Source organism: Megascapheus bottae, chromosome 21, assembly GCF_031878675.1.
Source record: "Megascapheus bottae isolate mThoBot1 chromosome 21, mThoBot2.hap1, whole genome shotgun sequence".
Taxonomy (NCBI): Eukaryota; Metazoa; Chordata; class Mammalia; order Rodentia; family Geomyidae; genus Megascapheus; species Megascapheus bottae.
In genome coordinates, this window is record NC_143529.1 from 15,045,824 (window position 1) to 15,062,196 (window position 16,373).

Genomic DNA, 16,373 nt, shown 5'->3' on the forward strand with positions numbered 1-16,373 from the left:
TATTCTAGTACTATCTGTCAACAAACAATTTAGGAAGCTATTTTATAAAATTAAATAATGTGATGTGTTATATGCTACATTTATAGCAGAGTAATTACTATAATGAGACGTCTTTAATATAATAAGACTCTTTATTTTTAAAATGCTGTCATGAAGAACATGATATTTGGTATTGCCCTGAGCAGCACCATTTAAGTTTTGTGAGACCTAGGAAGTGAAGAGGAGAAATTTTTGTTTGACTATAAAGCATGTAAGAATTGAGCTGGATACCAGTGGCCCCCATCTGTGTATCTAGCTACTCAGGAGGCTGGTCTGATGATTACAGTTCAAAGCCAGCATAGTCAGAAAAGTCCATGAGACACTTTTCTCCAGTTAACCAACAAAATGCTGGAAGTAGAGGTATGGTCCAAGTAGTAGAGCACTAGCCTTGAGCAAAAAAACAAAAACAAAAAACTCAAGGATAAAGCCAAAGCCCTGGGTCAAGTCCCAGTAACTGGCACAAAAACATGTGGAAATTGTAAGGTGAAAACTCTGCATCCTCTAGTGAAGGTTAACAGCTCCAGCATCATCTAGAGCACACCAAGCCCTCAATGATGAGCACAAATTTATAGCACTTAGAGCATAATAAAAGAGCGTACTTGATATTTTATTTTCTTTTCTCTTGTTTTATCTGTAAAAAAGTTGTAGGCCAGAAAAGTAGCCTACTGGTAGAGTGCTTGTGTAGCATGCACAGAGCCCTGGGTTCAATTCCTTGGTATTACATACACAGAAAATCTGGAAATGGTGCTGTGTTAGAGTGCTATCCTTTAGCAAAACAAACAAACAAAAAAAAAACAAAAAACAAAACAAGAACAGCCCAGGGACAGTGTCCAGGCCCCCAGTTCAAGCTCCAGGACTGACAACAAAACAAACAAAAGTTACAAAAATGATCATTAGGGAAATGCAAACCAAAACCACAATGAAGTATATATCATCTTAGTCAATCTGGTTCAGTGGAATACAGGTATAATAAAAACTATGAGGGAGGACCACTTAAGCTCAAAAGTTCAAATCCAGCTGGGCAATGGAGGAAGACTCCCTCTCAACAACATAAAAAGCTATTTAAAAACAAAACAGAACAAATACCCCAGAAAGAATAGCTGTTGTCAAAAAGACAAAAGATTATAAGTGCTGATGTGGATGTGTGAGGAGAAGATAACCCTTGCAGACTGTTGATAGGAATGTAAATTAGTGCATCCATTCTGCAAAATAATATGGAGGTTTCTGTAAAAATTAAAAATGGAGCTACCATATCATCCAGCAATCTCACTTTGTGGGTATGTATTCAAAGGAAATGAAATCAGTTTGTCAAAGAGACAGCCACACTCCTGTGTTTATTGCAGCATTATTCACAATAGCCAAGAAATGGAAACAATCTCAGTGTCCATCAAGTGATGAATGGATAAAGAAAATGTAGTACATGTGCATGTGAAATACCACTCAGCCACATGAAGGGATGAAATATTATTTGTAACAACATAGATGGAACTATGAACTGCAGATCATCATGCAAAGGGAAATATAAGCAGAGTACAGAAACATAAGCCCCACATGATCTCACTTATGTTGGGAATCTAAAAAAGTTAATTTTATAGGAGTTGAGTATAATGTTGATTGCTGGAGGATTACAGGGTCACAGGAAGGAAAGGGTGGGAAAAGTTAATTAACTGGTACTAAATTATAGTCAGGTAGAACCTTCTGGTATGTTATTGACAAGAACGGGGACTATAAATAAATAACACAATATACATATATGTATATATGTGCATATGAGAGCAGCTTGGGCTAAATAGACCATATATATGTACACGCATATATATACATGTATGTATATATGTATGTATATGTGTATATATCTGTGTGTATATATATATACATTGTATTCTTTTTTAAAATTATATTTAGTCAAATTTTATTTTTTGAATTGTATTTAGGACTGGGGAAATGTTACAAAGCAATCTGGGATAATCATAAAAATTAGATTATATTAGCTTTATTTGAATATAATTTAACAATAGTAAACTTATATAATCTATCTGTTGGGGGGAGGGAAATGGGTACCAAGACATGTGAAAGGGTATCAATGTATGTGAATTAATGCACCTTCTATCTGGCAAATATCATGTAACCCTTTTACTAATTACAATAAAAAAATGCAAAAAAAATAATCTATCTGTTAAAATTTTTATGAAATTATAAAATATGGTTTGTTACAAAAATTAATATATTTTCTAACACATTTTGGGGAAAATTGACAATTATGTTTTTTTTAATATTTTTTATTGTAATTAATAAAAGGGTTACATGATATTTGCCAGACAGAAGATGCATTAATTCTCATACATTGATACCCTTTCACATGTCTTGGTCCCCATTACCCTCCCCTCCACCCCTCCATCTTGATTTTCCCCCCTTCCCTATCCAATTTCAAATAACCAAATATAAATATATCCAATATATCAGATAACAAAGTGAGATACTGTAACAATATGAGATAACCAAGGGACAGCAAAAGAGATGAGAGATAATATAGTACATTAAGGACAACAATCATTCATTATATGGCTTTTGTTTCAATATCCTAGAGGTCCTTTCAATCAGCTTCATACTATATGGCCTTATGTATCAAGGTTTTTGCAAATCTCTGCTAGTAGAGCCCAAGGTTTCTACTGATTATGACAAATGAGGGAAACCATTGAGCCCAAGTTCCTTTGAGTCTGGCTTACTTCACTTAATATGATTTTTTCCAAGTCTTTCCATTTCCTAATAAATGGGGCGATGTCGTTTTTTCTGACAGCAGCATAGAATTCCATTGTGTACAAATACCACATCTTCTTGATCCATTCATCAACTGAGGGACATCTAGGTTGGTTCCATATCTTTGCTATGGTGAATAATGCTGCAATGAACATTGTTGTGCTAGTGGATTTAGTATGCCCTAGTTTCTGGGTAAATGCCAAGTAGTGGAATCCCTGGGTCATAGGGGAGCTCTATGTTTAGCCTTTTGTGGCACTGCCAAACTGCTTTCCATAGTGGTTGAACGAATTTGCACTTCCACCAACAGTGTAGTAGTGATCCCTCCTGGCCACATCCCCTCCAGCATCTGTTGTTATTAGTTTTCCTGATCCTGGCCATTCTTACTGGAGTGAGGTGGAATCTTAGCGTTGTTTTGATTTGCATTTCTTTTATGACCAGAGATGTTGAGCATTTCTCCATGTGTCTATAGGCCATTTTTGTTTCTTCTTCAGAGAAGACTCTCTTTAAGTCTTTGGCCCATTTTTTAATGGGATGGTTGTTACTTTGGAGATTAGTTTTGGAGTGATTCAATTTTTTGAGCTGTTGATATATTTTAGATATAAGGCCTGGCCGGGAGTTTTGCCTAGTGGTTAAAGTGCTTGCCTAAATATAAGGCCTTTGTCTGTTGTATGGCTGGTGAAGATCTTCTCCCACTCTGTAGGCTTCTTAATTAATTTACTAGCTATGTCCTTTGCCATACAAAAGCTCTGCAGTTTAATGCAATCCCACTTATCCAGCCTTTCTCTGATTCTTCAAAGTGCTAGAGGAAAGGTTTTAGAATTTGTTGTTTGCCAGTCCTGGGGCTTGAACTCATGGCCTGAATGTTGTCCTTGGACTTTCTCAAGGCTAGAGCTTGACCACTTGAGCCATAACACCTCTTCTGACGTTTTCTGTGTATGTGGTACCAAGGACTCAAACCTGGGTCTTTGTGCATGCTAGGCAAGCACTCTACCACTATGCCAAACTTCCAGTCCCTGGAATTTTTTTTGGCATGTCCTGGGACTTGAACTCAGGGCTAGGGCACTGTCCCTTGTACACTTCTTGCTCAAGGCTAGAGCTCTGCCACTTGAGTCACAGTACCACTTCTTTTTTTTTTTTTTTCCTGAGTATGTTGTACCAAGGAATTGAACCCAGGGCTTCACACATGCTAGGCAAGCATTCTACCACTAGGCTGAACTCACTGCCCTATCCCTGAACTTTGTGTTCAAGGCTAGTGCTCTACCTTTGAGTCACAGCTCTTTTTCTGTTTTTTTTTTTTGTTTGTTTTGTTTTGTTTTTGTTTTTTGGGTGTTCTTTTTTTTTTTTTTTTTTTTTTGGTAGTTAATTGGAGATAGGAGTCTCCTGGATCTTCCTGCTTGGACTGCCTTTTAACTATGATCCTCACATGTCAACGTCCTGAATATCTTTGGATTGCAGATATGAGTAAATTGCAGCAATTTGAAGTACTTTTTTAAGAACAAAAGATTGTGATTATTTGTTAAGATTATCTTTTATAGAATTTCTCCCACAAAGAATCAGTAAATGAAGATTTAGAATTTAATTCAGGAATGAAAAATTGCACTTCATGGGCTGATAGAATAGCTCAAGTGGTAGAGTGTTTGCCTGGTAAGCTCGAGGCCCTGACTTCAAACCCCATTACTGAAAAAAAAAAAAAAGGAACATGTTACCTATTACTCTTAAATTTTTATTTCAAGAAAAAAGAAAACTGATCAAATTATTGTGATAGTAGTACACATAGAGTAATGCAAAGCACAGGGCCCTCTTGGCCAAAGCATGCTCTGTGTACAAGGTCACAGCCTGACCAGGGCTCCACCACGATTCCCAGGAGGCTCATGCTTTTTCAGCTTGTGAGAGTCCATTGTTTCAAGAAAGAGAGGAAACCCTCACACACTGCAAAATCATGGACTCTATCAGAGCCTGAGTTCTAGTCTCTGTTGCTTCTCTACCAAATGACTGAATGACCTTGAGTGTGTCTTTGGAATTATTTTATGTAACCTGTACAATATGGTCATGATTCTGTCTACATGATAGTGGTGTTGGGTTTGTTTTGTTTTGTTTTCATGCTGGTACCCAGGGCTTGAGCTCAGGGCCAAGAGCATTCAGCTTTTTGCATTAAAAGCTGATGATTCTTTACCACTCCATTCCAGCTTTTTCCAACTTTTGCTGGTTAATTGTGCATGAGAGTCTCTCATATATGTCTGATTATGTTGGCTTCCAACCTCAGTCCTCACATGTTAGCCTCCTGAGGAGTTAGGATTACAAGGGCGAGCCTGCTTTTGATGAGTCAGTGTATGTATATAGAGCTTATGAAGAGTAAGATTGGGAGCCTAGTGTGGTTGTTTAGAGAATGCCTGTAATCCCAGCACTCAGGAAACCAAGACAGCAGGATTGCAAGTATGAGAGCAGCTTGGGCTAAATAGCAAGTAGAAATAAAATGAGCCAGGTACCACTAGCTCACATCTGCAATCCTAGCTACTCAGTAGTTGAGATCTAGAGATCACAGTTCTAAGCCAGTCTGGATAGAGAAGTCTATAGGATTCCATTTCCAAAACAGCTAGCACAAATCCAGCTGGATATGTGACTCAAGAAATAGACCATTTGTTAGCAAGCCAAGCAAGTGTAAGGTCAGAAGTTCAAACTTCAACACTGCCAAAAAAAAAGCCCTCAATTCTTCCTCCAGAAATAAAACCAAAACCAGAATGTTATTCCATATTTGTATGATTAATGCTATCGATAGCTTTTAATATTAATTAACATTACTAGTATTACTTCTTGCATGAATTGCCCAGGATGCTTTCAGGCTATTCTTCCTATTAATAAAGTGTTTTTAACTTTACCTTGTAGCAGGGACCACAATTGCTTGCACAAAATGTCGTCTGAACCTTTTTCTTACCATCACATCCATTATTTCATTTGAGACAACATTTGTGGACAAAACACCATGTTTCCTAGTTTTCACTGATGTTGCCAGGGGCCACTGAAACATATTAGCTATGGGGTTTGAATTCAGGGCCTTCTGTTGGCTAGGCAGATTGTATACCCTCATACAGTAAGATTTAAGCAATTGGCTGGGGGCTCAAGAAAAGCTGGCTTAGCACTAGACTCACCTCTTAAAAGGTAGCTTCAGAGGCTGGCTGGGAATGTGACTTAGTGGTAGAGTACTTGCCTAGCATTCATGGAGACTTAAGTTGCATTCTTACTACCACATAAACAGAAAAAGCTGGAAGGGGCACTATGGCTCAAGTGGTAGAGTGCTAGTCTTTTTCCTTTTTTTTTTTTTTTGGGGTAGTCCCTGGGGGCTTGAAGTCAGGGATTGGGCTCTGTCCCTAAGCTTCTTTAACTCAAGGCTCTCTTCTGTCACTTGAGCCACAGCACCACTTCCAGCTTTTTCTGTTTATGTGGCCCGAGGAATCAAACCCAGGGCTTCGATTGCCCTGGCAAGCATCTTGGCAAGCCCTTTACCACTAAGCCACATTCCCAGCCCCTAGAATACTAGTCTTGAGCAAAAGAAGCTCAGGGACAATACCCCGACCCTCAGTTCAAACCCCATGACAGAAAAAGAAAGAGAGAGAGAAAGAGAGGGAGGAAGGAAAGAAGGAAGAAAGAAAGAGAGGAAGAAAAGTAACTTCAGCAGAACTAAAAGGGGAGGATAAGTCAGGGTGGAGGTAGGGGAAACATTAATTAAAAATCTAAGATCCTGCCCAGGCAAAATCAAGCCCTACAACTGACAAAGAAAAAAAAATGTACAATTCCAGTCATCTTAACCTTGAATTCTTAAGAAACTCATAGCTCAGATTAGCCTTGAACTCCCCAAACTGTGCCATTGTATTCATCTTCAACCTTGAAATTGTGAAGGCCCTGAAGTATGACAGCAACAACTTTCTTTTTTTTCATATATTTTTATTGTAATTAATAGAAGGGTTACATGATATTTGCCAGATAGATGGTGCATTAATTCCCATACATTGATACCCTTTCACATGTGACAGCAACAACCTTCTATCCCCAAACTTATTATTTGGAGGGGGGTCTGAGCCCTTATGTAAAATGGTCACTCTTTGAGTTTGTGTTTCTAAAATGTCAAAGTATAACTTGATATATCATGCTCTGTCAAATCCCTTGAAAAATGATGACCAAGTATTATTACATGAATCTGAATACATGTTTTGTTATTGTTTTTTGTTTTTTTACCAGTCGTGGACCTTGAACTCAGGGCCTATGTGCTGTCCTTGGGCTTTCTCAAGGCTAGAGCTTTACCACTTGAGCCACAGCACCATTTCTGGCTTTTTTCTATGTATGTGGTAGCGAGGAATCTAACCTAAGTCTTCGTGCATGCTAGGCAAGCACTCTACCAAGTAGGCTAAACTCTTGGCCCATGTTTTGTTATTGTTTATTGGCAGTACTGGGGTTTGAACTCAGAGACTCATTCTTGCTTAACTGGCATTATAATACTTAAGCCACTCTTCCAGATTCTTGCTGGTTATTTTAGAGATGGACTCTGGCTAACTTTTCTGCCTCAAGTGGCCTCAAGTCTTGATCCTCTGGATCTCAGCCTCTTGAGTAGCTAGGATTACAGGTGTGAGCCACCAGCACCAGGCATTGAGTTTGTTTTTAAAGCAAGCAACAACAAAAAAATATTTAACTGAATAACTCAGCCATATAGAATCCTTATAAAGATGGAATGAAAACAAAGTGCCTAACCAGTAAAAAGAAATCACCCTGAATAAAATGAACTTGTTTAATGAACTCACTCTTCAGGAGGACTTCAGCTTAAATGTGACTGAGAAGACAAGGTTGAAGGAAAAGTCGGTAGATTTCACCAGATGTGAAGCGAATTGTTACCTGGACTTCTCTACAAAAGAGAATTTATTCTGTAAACTCTTGCTGTTCTAGGATCTGATCTGCCTGGGTTACTGTCCTACTGGATTTAGGGTAAGCAAAGTACACTTACACTTGTGCTGAGAACTTGGCTCACTAGCTCCTGATTCTGCTGTGTATACTATACAGGCATCACAGCTCAAAAGAGGAAAGAACTCTGAGGTACCTTGTGAACTTTGTGGATGATTTCAAGATCTAGAAGGACTTCTTCCCATCAACCTGTGGTGGTCAATGTGACTACTGACTGATAGGTAACTATAAAACTTCCCAAGAGGCATTATTCACAGAATGACCTTGTGGTCACTCTAAGTGCTAAATTTTTTTTTAATTGGCTTTGTCTGTTTTAACATTCTATGATTTTTAAAAAACTGTTAAAGATCAATAAAATGGAAGAGATGGTTCCCAGACAATGAGTGTTTATCTCCTCTTAAGTTTAATTCTCCCCCAACTTAGGAAATACTCGAGTGAACTTCGCTGGTGGTATCCTGAGTGGCTGGTGTCAGATACAGCACCCTGTTGGACAACCACAACGTCCTCTGTGAGAAGGAAAACATACAAAAGGTAAAATTACTGCTTCCTATAATTCTGCCTTGCTTATATAAACCATGACCTAATTTAAGTGGAAGGGAACATTTTTCTGTGAGAGCCATTCACAGATATGTCGTGCAAGCTGTATTTCGGATAATATCAGTAATTACATTATAAAATTACAAACCTTTTTTGGGATAATAGAAAACAAGGTAATTCAACTCTGTGCTGTTATAAAAGAGATATGTCTAAATCAAAAAGATCATGGTACATGAACACAATGAACTCTGTTGTATATGACAAAGGAATAAAGAATATCTCTATTTTCTAATATTAGTAATAGCCAAGCTATGTTTTAGGGAAAAAGAACTGACTCAGAATATATATTATAGTACTGTTTGAATAATAAAGAATGTGTGTTTGCTCATAGATATATAATTCATAATAATAAATTAAAATGATTATGTTTAGGTGGGTAGGATAAAAGCTAGACTTTTTTTTAAGACCTAGAATTTTCTAAATGTACCTTGACACATCATTTTCTTGTCTTGGTAATCATATTTTTTTATTATTAATAGAACAAAACTGAATCAAAAGAGGAGGCCGATGAAAAGAAGGCCTAACAAAGGAAGTTATGTTCATAATACCAACTAGTTTGGAGGTACAGATTGGGAGAATCATGGTTTGAAGCCAGTCAAGGCAAAATGTTAGCAAGAGGCCATCTTAATCAGTTTGTTGAGTGTGGTGGATCCTGCCTGTCGTCACCAAATATCCTAGGGAGCCATAGGTAAAACTGGTTCTGGGCAAAAACTGAAGGCCTTACCTGAAAAATAACTCAAGCAAGTCAGGCTTCAGTGATACACACCTTTAATCCTAGTTAATCATGAGGGTGATATCTGAAGATTGTGATTCTAAGCCAGAATGGGTAGGAAAATCCATGAGACTTCAATTGATCACTAAAAAACAGAGAAGTAGAGCTGTGACTCAAGTGGTAGAGCACTAGCCTTAAGTGAAAAAGGCTAAGAGACAATGCTCAGGCATGGGGCTGAGTTCAAGCCCCAGTACCAATGAACACACACACTAAAATAAATAAAATAAGAAAAAAAACTAAAGCTAACAGAGCTGGGTACTTGGTTGCACACAAGTTATAAAGTATCTGCCTAGCAAGTGTGAGGTGATAAGTTCAAACTCAGTAATACCAAAATAAATTAAATTAAAAACAAGCTAAAACAATGCACCTAATATGTATGAAATTGGTAGCATATTCATGTGAGGAAAAAACTACTTCAGATGAGTTTAGAACATTTTACCTACATAGCCCTATGGAACAGAAGAACTACAAATAACTGTATAATTTGATTATTATTGTTAGGATGCAATATTGGTAGAATTATCTTGAGGCTATTATAGATCTACTGAAAAATTAACTGAGATTAAAGTTCATCATCAATGTTCTTCAGAATGAAAATAATCTGATGTAAGAGCAAAGAGATAATGAACAAAAATTAAAGAAATTAAGTGAAACACTGAACTATGAAAATATGAAAATTATTTTGCTGTCTTGAAAAGGTACATCCTAGCTCTGTTCTTTCTCCATGACACCTAGAAGCAACAAAAAGCCAGTAGCAATCAGCACCAACATTGACCAGATGGTAGACTCTGAAACCCTGTGCTGCTCTCTGGGGAAGGGACAGGAAAAGTGTAATAGGAGGTCAGTGCCCTTGTGCTAGAAAACAAAGATGCCTGAGTCATTCCAGAAGGGCTCCCCTCTGGTCTGCGAAGAGGCACTTGGGGCAAGAGTCACGATAAATCATGACTGCAACTCATCAAATACATTAAAGGTCTATGAGTTCATAATGATGTTTAAGGAAAAATTCCTTGGAGGTTGTTAAGGCGTCATTACTCATTTACTCTGATTACCCTGGAAATAAGGAAGTGTTTTCCATGGATTTCCTGTAGAACTGTATTCTAAGATAGCCAAATAGTTGGGAAGGGAAGTTCTTTACATAAAAAGTCCATCTAATAATAAACCATTTTGAAGCCTTTGTTCTCTCTCTCTCTCTCTCTCTCTCTCTCTCTCTCTCTCTCTCTCTCTCTCTCTCTCTCTCTCTCCCTCTCCCTCTCTCCCTCTCCCTCTCTCCCTCTCTCCCTCTCTCCCTCTCTCCCTCTCTCCCTCTCCCTCTCTCGTACAAGGGAGGACTTGATGCTTGCTAGTGAGCCACACTCTAGCCTTTTTAAAATTTAGGTATTTTCTTTAGAAAATCTTGATTTTTTTTGCCCAAGGCCTCATGCCTCCCATGTAACTGGGATTACAGAAGTGTGGGCACCTGTGCCTCCATTTCATAACTCTTAAGGACATAATAGATCTAGGCAATGATCTTCAGTAGATGCTAAAATAACTAGATTAAAGGTTAATGGGGGGGTAGACTTTACAATTGAGGAATCGGATTGTTAGTATCTGGACCCATGGATCAATCTTAGACTCATTTAAAGTGGAATGACCAGACATTCTGTGCCTCTTGATGTGCTATAATCAAAAGGGCAAAGCATTATCTGTGAAGTTATTGCCTAAAATAAGCTGAACTAAATCTGATCAAGTCTCTAAATCTGATTACCATTTTATAGACACTGCAGGGGATGGAGATGTTAAATGACCTGAGAAAGAAACATGCTAGGTACACGCTTTCAAAAGGAGCTATCTTCAGCCCCCAGAGACAATTTAATATGTGCAGGGGTATTAAATGAGACAGGTAAAAACATTTTCTTGAATCTTGGAACATTCTAAAGGATGAATAATAAGCCAACAAATCTATGTTATGTGGATAATATTACTTAAGAGGAAAGACTATTATAATATAAAAGAGGTTTAAGGGATATCATAATCAGATAAGATGTGTAAACCTTGTTAGAGTCATTATTGCTTTTTAGACAGAGAGATTTTTTCTTTAATTTGAGGGATCTAAATATGGACTCTTCTACTGAGCTATCTTTCTGATCCCAGGAAAATTATAATGTGCAAAGGCATTCATTTACTTATTTTTTCTAGTCCTGGAGCTTGAACTAAGGGCTTAGGCAGTGTTCTTTTTTTTTTTTTTTTTTTTTTTTTTTGTGGGTCATGGTGCTTGAACTCTGGGCCTGGGCGCTGTCCCTGAGCTCTTTAGCTCAAGGTTACCACCCTACCCCTTGAGCCACAGCCCTACTTGCCATTTTCTAGTTATTAATTGGAAATAAGAGTTTCATGTTCTTTAGTGCTCTGGCTGGCTTTGAACCTTGATCCTCGGATCTCAGCCTCCTGGGCAGCTAGGATTACAGGTGTGAGCTGAGCGCCACCACGTCCGACTTGGGCACTGTTCTTGAACCTCTTTGTGCTCAAGACTAGTGGTCTACCAATTGAGCCACAGTGCCACTTCCGACTTTTTCTGAGAAGTTTTTTTTTTCCTTTTTTAAATTGAAGATAAGAGTCTTACACACTTTCCTGCCAAGGCTAGCTTTGAAACTGTGATCCTCAGATCTCAGCCTCCTGAGTATCTAGGATTACAGGCGTGAGCCAATGGCTCTTCAATTGCAATGACATTTTAAGTAAGACAGGTAAGCCAGGCACTGATAGAGTATTGGCCTTGGGCACAAAACTCAGGGATAGTACTCAGGCCCTAAGTTCAAGCCTCAGGATTAACCCGCACACATAAAAGACAGGTAAATGATTTCTTGCTTTTGTTGTTGTTGTTACTTCTGTGTTTGTATTTTGAGTCACTGTCATGCTATTCAGGCAGGTCTTGATCTCAAAGTCTTTCAACCTCAATTTCTTGACTGCATATACCACCACATTTGGTGCTAATTTTGATCATGGAAAGATTTTTTTAAATTCTTGATACTTAATAGTGCACACGGATATGTATGGGTTCAATCATATGAATTCATATTAGTTTTTTTTTAAATATTGCCATGCTCTAATGCTAAACAAAAAAGGCTTGTAGGGTTTGGCCAGATTGAAACCTTTCTGAGATGTCCAGTAGCCTAGAATGAGAAAAGCATTCCTGACTGAAGCAAAAAGTCATTGGTGACTTTGACAGGGTCATATACAATTGGATTGGTGAGGATGACAGAAAAAATGGTTGGGAGTAAACTAGAGCAATGGGGCAGATGAGTGGAAACAACGAGTACTTTGAAGGCTGTAAAGAAACTATTAGTAATAGTAATAGTGACTTGAGGGGTTTGAGAAAGCTTGGTTTGCTGAGATTCCCGCCCCCCATTTTGTGCTAGTACTGGGACTTGAACTCAGCACCTGTCTCTGAGCTTCTTTGGTGGTAGAGCACTTGAGCCAGAGCTTCATTTCCAGCCTTTTTAGTGAATAATTGGAAATAAGATCTCCCAGAGGCTGGGAATGTGGTTTAGTGGTAGAGTGCTTTCCTAGCAGGCATGAAACTTGGGTTTAATTCCTTAGTACCACATAAACAGAAAAAGCCAGAAGTGGTGCTTTGGCTCAAGTGGTAGAGCACTAGCCTTGAGCATGGAAAGGCTCAGGGACAGAGATCAGGCCCTAAATTCAAGCCCCAGGACAAGCAAAAAATAAATTAGATAAATAAGTCTCATACACTTTCCTGTCCTGGCTGGTTTCAAACCAGGATCCTCCAACCTTAGCTAGGATTATAGGCATGAGCCACTGGTGTTTGGCTTGACACCAGAAGAGATTGGATCAAGAGGGAAGGGATGAAAAGGGGATGCCTCTATTCTTTTATATTCTTTTTTTTTCCTCCTCCAGACAGGCAATATTCAGAGAATGCCTTTTTCCTTTCCCTGAGCTAAATTGGACTGAGTAAACTCAGAACAGGGCCTCAAGCCATAGTGGGATGGATGTACAACTACAGTGAGAATATATCTTGATTGTCACAAGCAACTGACATCTAGGGGATCATTTGTTATTGCAACGTAATTTAACCTATGTAACTTTGGGACTTTTCTACGCAGGATGGCTTTGAATTGTGATCCTCAGATTTCAGCCTCCTGAGTAGCTAGGATTATAGGCAGAAGCCTATTTTATTTTATTTATTATTATTTTTTTGTGGGTCATGGGGCTTGAACTCTGGGCCTGGGCACTGTCCCTGAGTTCTTCAGCTCAATGCTACAACCCTACCCCTGGAACCACAGCCCCACTTCCCGTTTTCTAGTGATTAATTGGAGATAAGACTCCCAGGTCCTTTTGTGCCTGGGCTTGCTTTGAACTTTGATCCTCAGATCTCAGCCTCCTGAGTAGCTAGGATTACAGGTTCGAGCCACCACACCCGGCTGCCAATTTTAATATAATGAAGTATAAAAAATATTTGGTGGTAGCTATTATTCAGCTGGACATTGATGTTAATACTTTCCACTGTGAGCAAAGGATACTCACTAGGTGTTAATGACACCTAGTACATATCCCCATCCTTGGGGGTTCTTACAAATTTCTGGATCTTATTCAGGTGAGTGTTAGGTATTGCTTGTTGACTCTAGAAATAGTTGTGTGTGTTCACTGAGCACTAGTCTCTGCCTCTCTGGTCAAACCTCAGCTTTTTTACTCATCTTTTTGTAGTAATGAGCTCCTTTTGGCGACATCATGCTACCTTCACCATTGTGCTGGCCTTTCTTTGCAGTTAAAATGGCTTCCCAAGCAATACATGGCCCTAAAATTAGACTAGGAACGGCTGAGGCTGCAGCACTTGTTGGAAGAGACACTTCAAAGTCTTTAAAAGTCTCACAGAACACTATGAAGCCAATGGTTGGAAACTTGCCCTGGCCTGGGAACTCAGAAACACTAGCCCAAGAGCATATTAAGAACTCCTTCCCCATCTTCAGGCAGGATCTGGAATTTGTTGGGTGTCCTAGTCTTTTCATTCCTTCTTAGAAGCTCTCCCCATTTCCTTCCATGGAGCCCCACTGTGCAGGAATGTGATTAATTTTCCCATGGCTTAAAATCCTGACTAATGCTTCTTAGGACTAGGCTTTGTCTTACCACTTTCTAGTGGACAGGAAAACAGCTTATGGCTCATGGCAGGATCTGGTTCTGAGTGCTGGTGGTGGAGCTGACAAAGTTAAATGTCTATCTACCTTGCCATCAAGTTGATAACGGATTCCTGCTAGATAGCCTAAGTCCACTTCATCCCAGGATTCAGACGAGCACAGTCTGCAAGACTGATGTGTGTCTAGGACCAGTTGTTTTGTACTATGAGACTTAAGGAAAGTAAATCATCTTAATGGAAGAAAGAATTAGAGGTCACAGGTTTGGGCCAGAGGCAGTAAGAGGACAAGATTCTGAGGACATTGTGAGGACATTGTGACAGTGCATTTGTTTTTTTTTGAATCTTGTCCTCTGGGCTGTTTCCTGGCTGCTCTCCTAAGTGATAGGAGAAGGAACTGCAGTGAGAATCCAGAAAGTTATATACATTGGCATGGAACTGGTGGCTCCCATGTAATACCAGCTGCTCAAGAGGCTGAGATGGGGGGATCATGGTTCAAAGCTAGCCCAGGCACGAAAGCCTGTGAGACTTTTATCTCCACTTAACCAGCAAAAAAGTTGAAAGTGAAGTTGTGGCTCAAGTGGTAAAGCCTTAAAGAAGAAAGCTAAGGGACAGCATCCAGGCCCTGAGTTCAAACCCCAGGATTGGTACAAAAAGAAGAAAAAGAAAAAATGAGAAAGAGAGGGGGGGTGGAAAGAAAAGGAAGGAAGGAAGAAAGAAAAAAAGAAAGAAGAAAGAGAAAGGAGCAAGGGGTGGGGGCGGTGGCTCATACCTAAAATCCTAGCTACCAGGAGGATGAGATCTGAGAATCACGATTGAAAGCCAGGCAGGCACTAACGTCCATGAGACTCTATTCTCCAATTAACCACTAGAAAAGCAGAAGTGGCATTGGCTCAAGGAGTAGGGTTGTAGTCTTGAGCTAGGGACAGCACCCAGGCCCAGGAGTAGGGCAGTAGTCTTGAGCTGAAGAGCTCAGCGACAGTACCCAGGCCCAGCCCAGAGTTCAAGCCCCATAACTGACAAAAAAAAAAAAAAAAAAAAAAAACAGGAGAAAAAGAAGGAAAGGAGGGAAGGAGGATGGGAGAGAGGGAAGAAACAAGGGAATTTCTGTGTTTACTTCTATGACATTTGACACTACGTAAAAATATTTACCAATAGCTTTTCTTCCCTCTTTCAAAGATGCCCCACATGATAAGTTTTTTTTTTTTTTTTTTTTTGGTAAGCTCCAGTTCTGGGGCTTAAAATCTGGGTCTGGGTGCAAGCATTCTACCACTCCAGCCACAGCACCACTTCTGGCTTTTTCTGTGATTAAGTGGAGATAGTCTCCAGGTGGACTTTGAGCTGTGATTCTCAGATCACAGCCTCCTGAGTGTCTAGGATTATAGGCGGAAGCCACCAGTACCTGGTCCAATAAGGTATTTCTACAGACATGTTACAGATGTGACTGAATAATTAGAGCCCAGAAATTATACCCTGTCACCAGTATTCTTCAACCATTTCCAGTGAGGCTTTCGTCTCCTCCCAGAGCAACTTCTCGGGCTGAAGCCTCCTGCCACTTTTGGTGGCATGGTATCAGGTACATAGATCATTTCTTTGTTACCTAAGGACTGTCTCAGACAATAAGCCAATGACCAGGAGTGCCAGCCATCAGCTGATGAGGGTTGCAAATAAGTGGATTCATGTCCTACTTTGCCAGTCTCTCAGTGGGACAGGTCAGTAGCATGGGCTAGCTTTCCAGGAGGGTCTCTCACAGGACTGAGCCTTATTTGCTCACAGCAGGAATCCCCTTACTAACATCCTTGCTAAACTCTCTTCGTTACCTTGCTTCTGCTTCCTGACAATACTCCCCAAACCAACTACTGCACATAATCTAGGACTGCTTTACAACCACACCAAACCAAGACTCTTAGTTCCTGTGTTTCTTGTGTGGCTGCAAATTTAAATTCTCTGTGCTCTTTTAGTTCTTGCCTCTTTCAACTGAAATCCCACTACCACTGCAAAAGTAAGTCTTCTACTCTGTATCACAGACAACTTAAGAATACAAAAGAACTGTGTGGGGGCCGGGAGTTTGGCCTAGTGGTTAAAGTGTTTGCCTAGCATGCATGAAGACCCGGGTTCGATTCCTCGGTACCACATACATAG

General features: G+C 39.6%; 1 long non-coding RNA gene across 3 annotated transcripts; it reads right to left on the reverse strand.

Annotated features, from left to right (window-relative positions):
• Positions 1-8,127: 8,127 nt before the first annotated feature.
• On the reverse strand, positions 8,128-14,445 carry LOC150048680 (uncharacterized). 3 transcript variants are annotated; one of them, XR_016539091.1, is made up of 3 exons: positions 14,323-14,445; positions 9,065-9,197; positions 8,128-8,249 (listed from the first exon to the last, which is right to left on the reverse strand). It is a non-coding gene; the product is annotated as an uncharacterized LOC150048680 (long non-coding RNA). The 3 variants fall into 3 exon arrangements; XR_016539090.1 differs by lacking the exon at positions 14,323-14,445 and adding an exon at positions 14,228-14,316 and having other exon boundaries at positions 9,107-9,197; XR_016539089.1 differs by lacking the exon at positions 14,323-14,445 and adding an exon at positions 14,228-14,316.
• Positions 14,446-16,373: the final 1,928 nt, after the last annotated feature.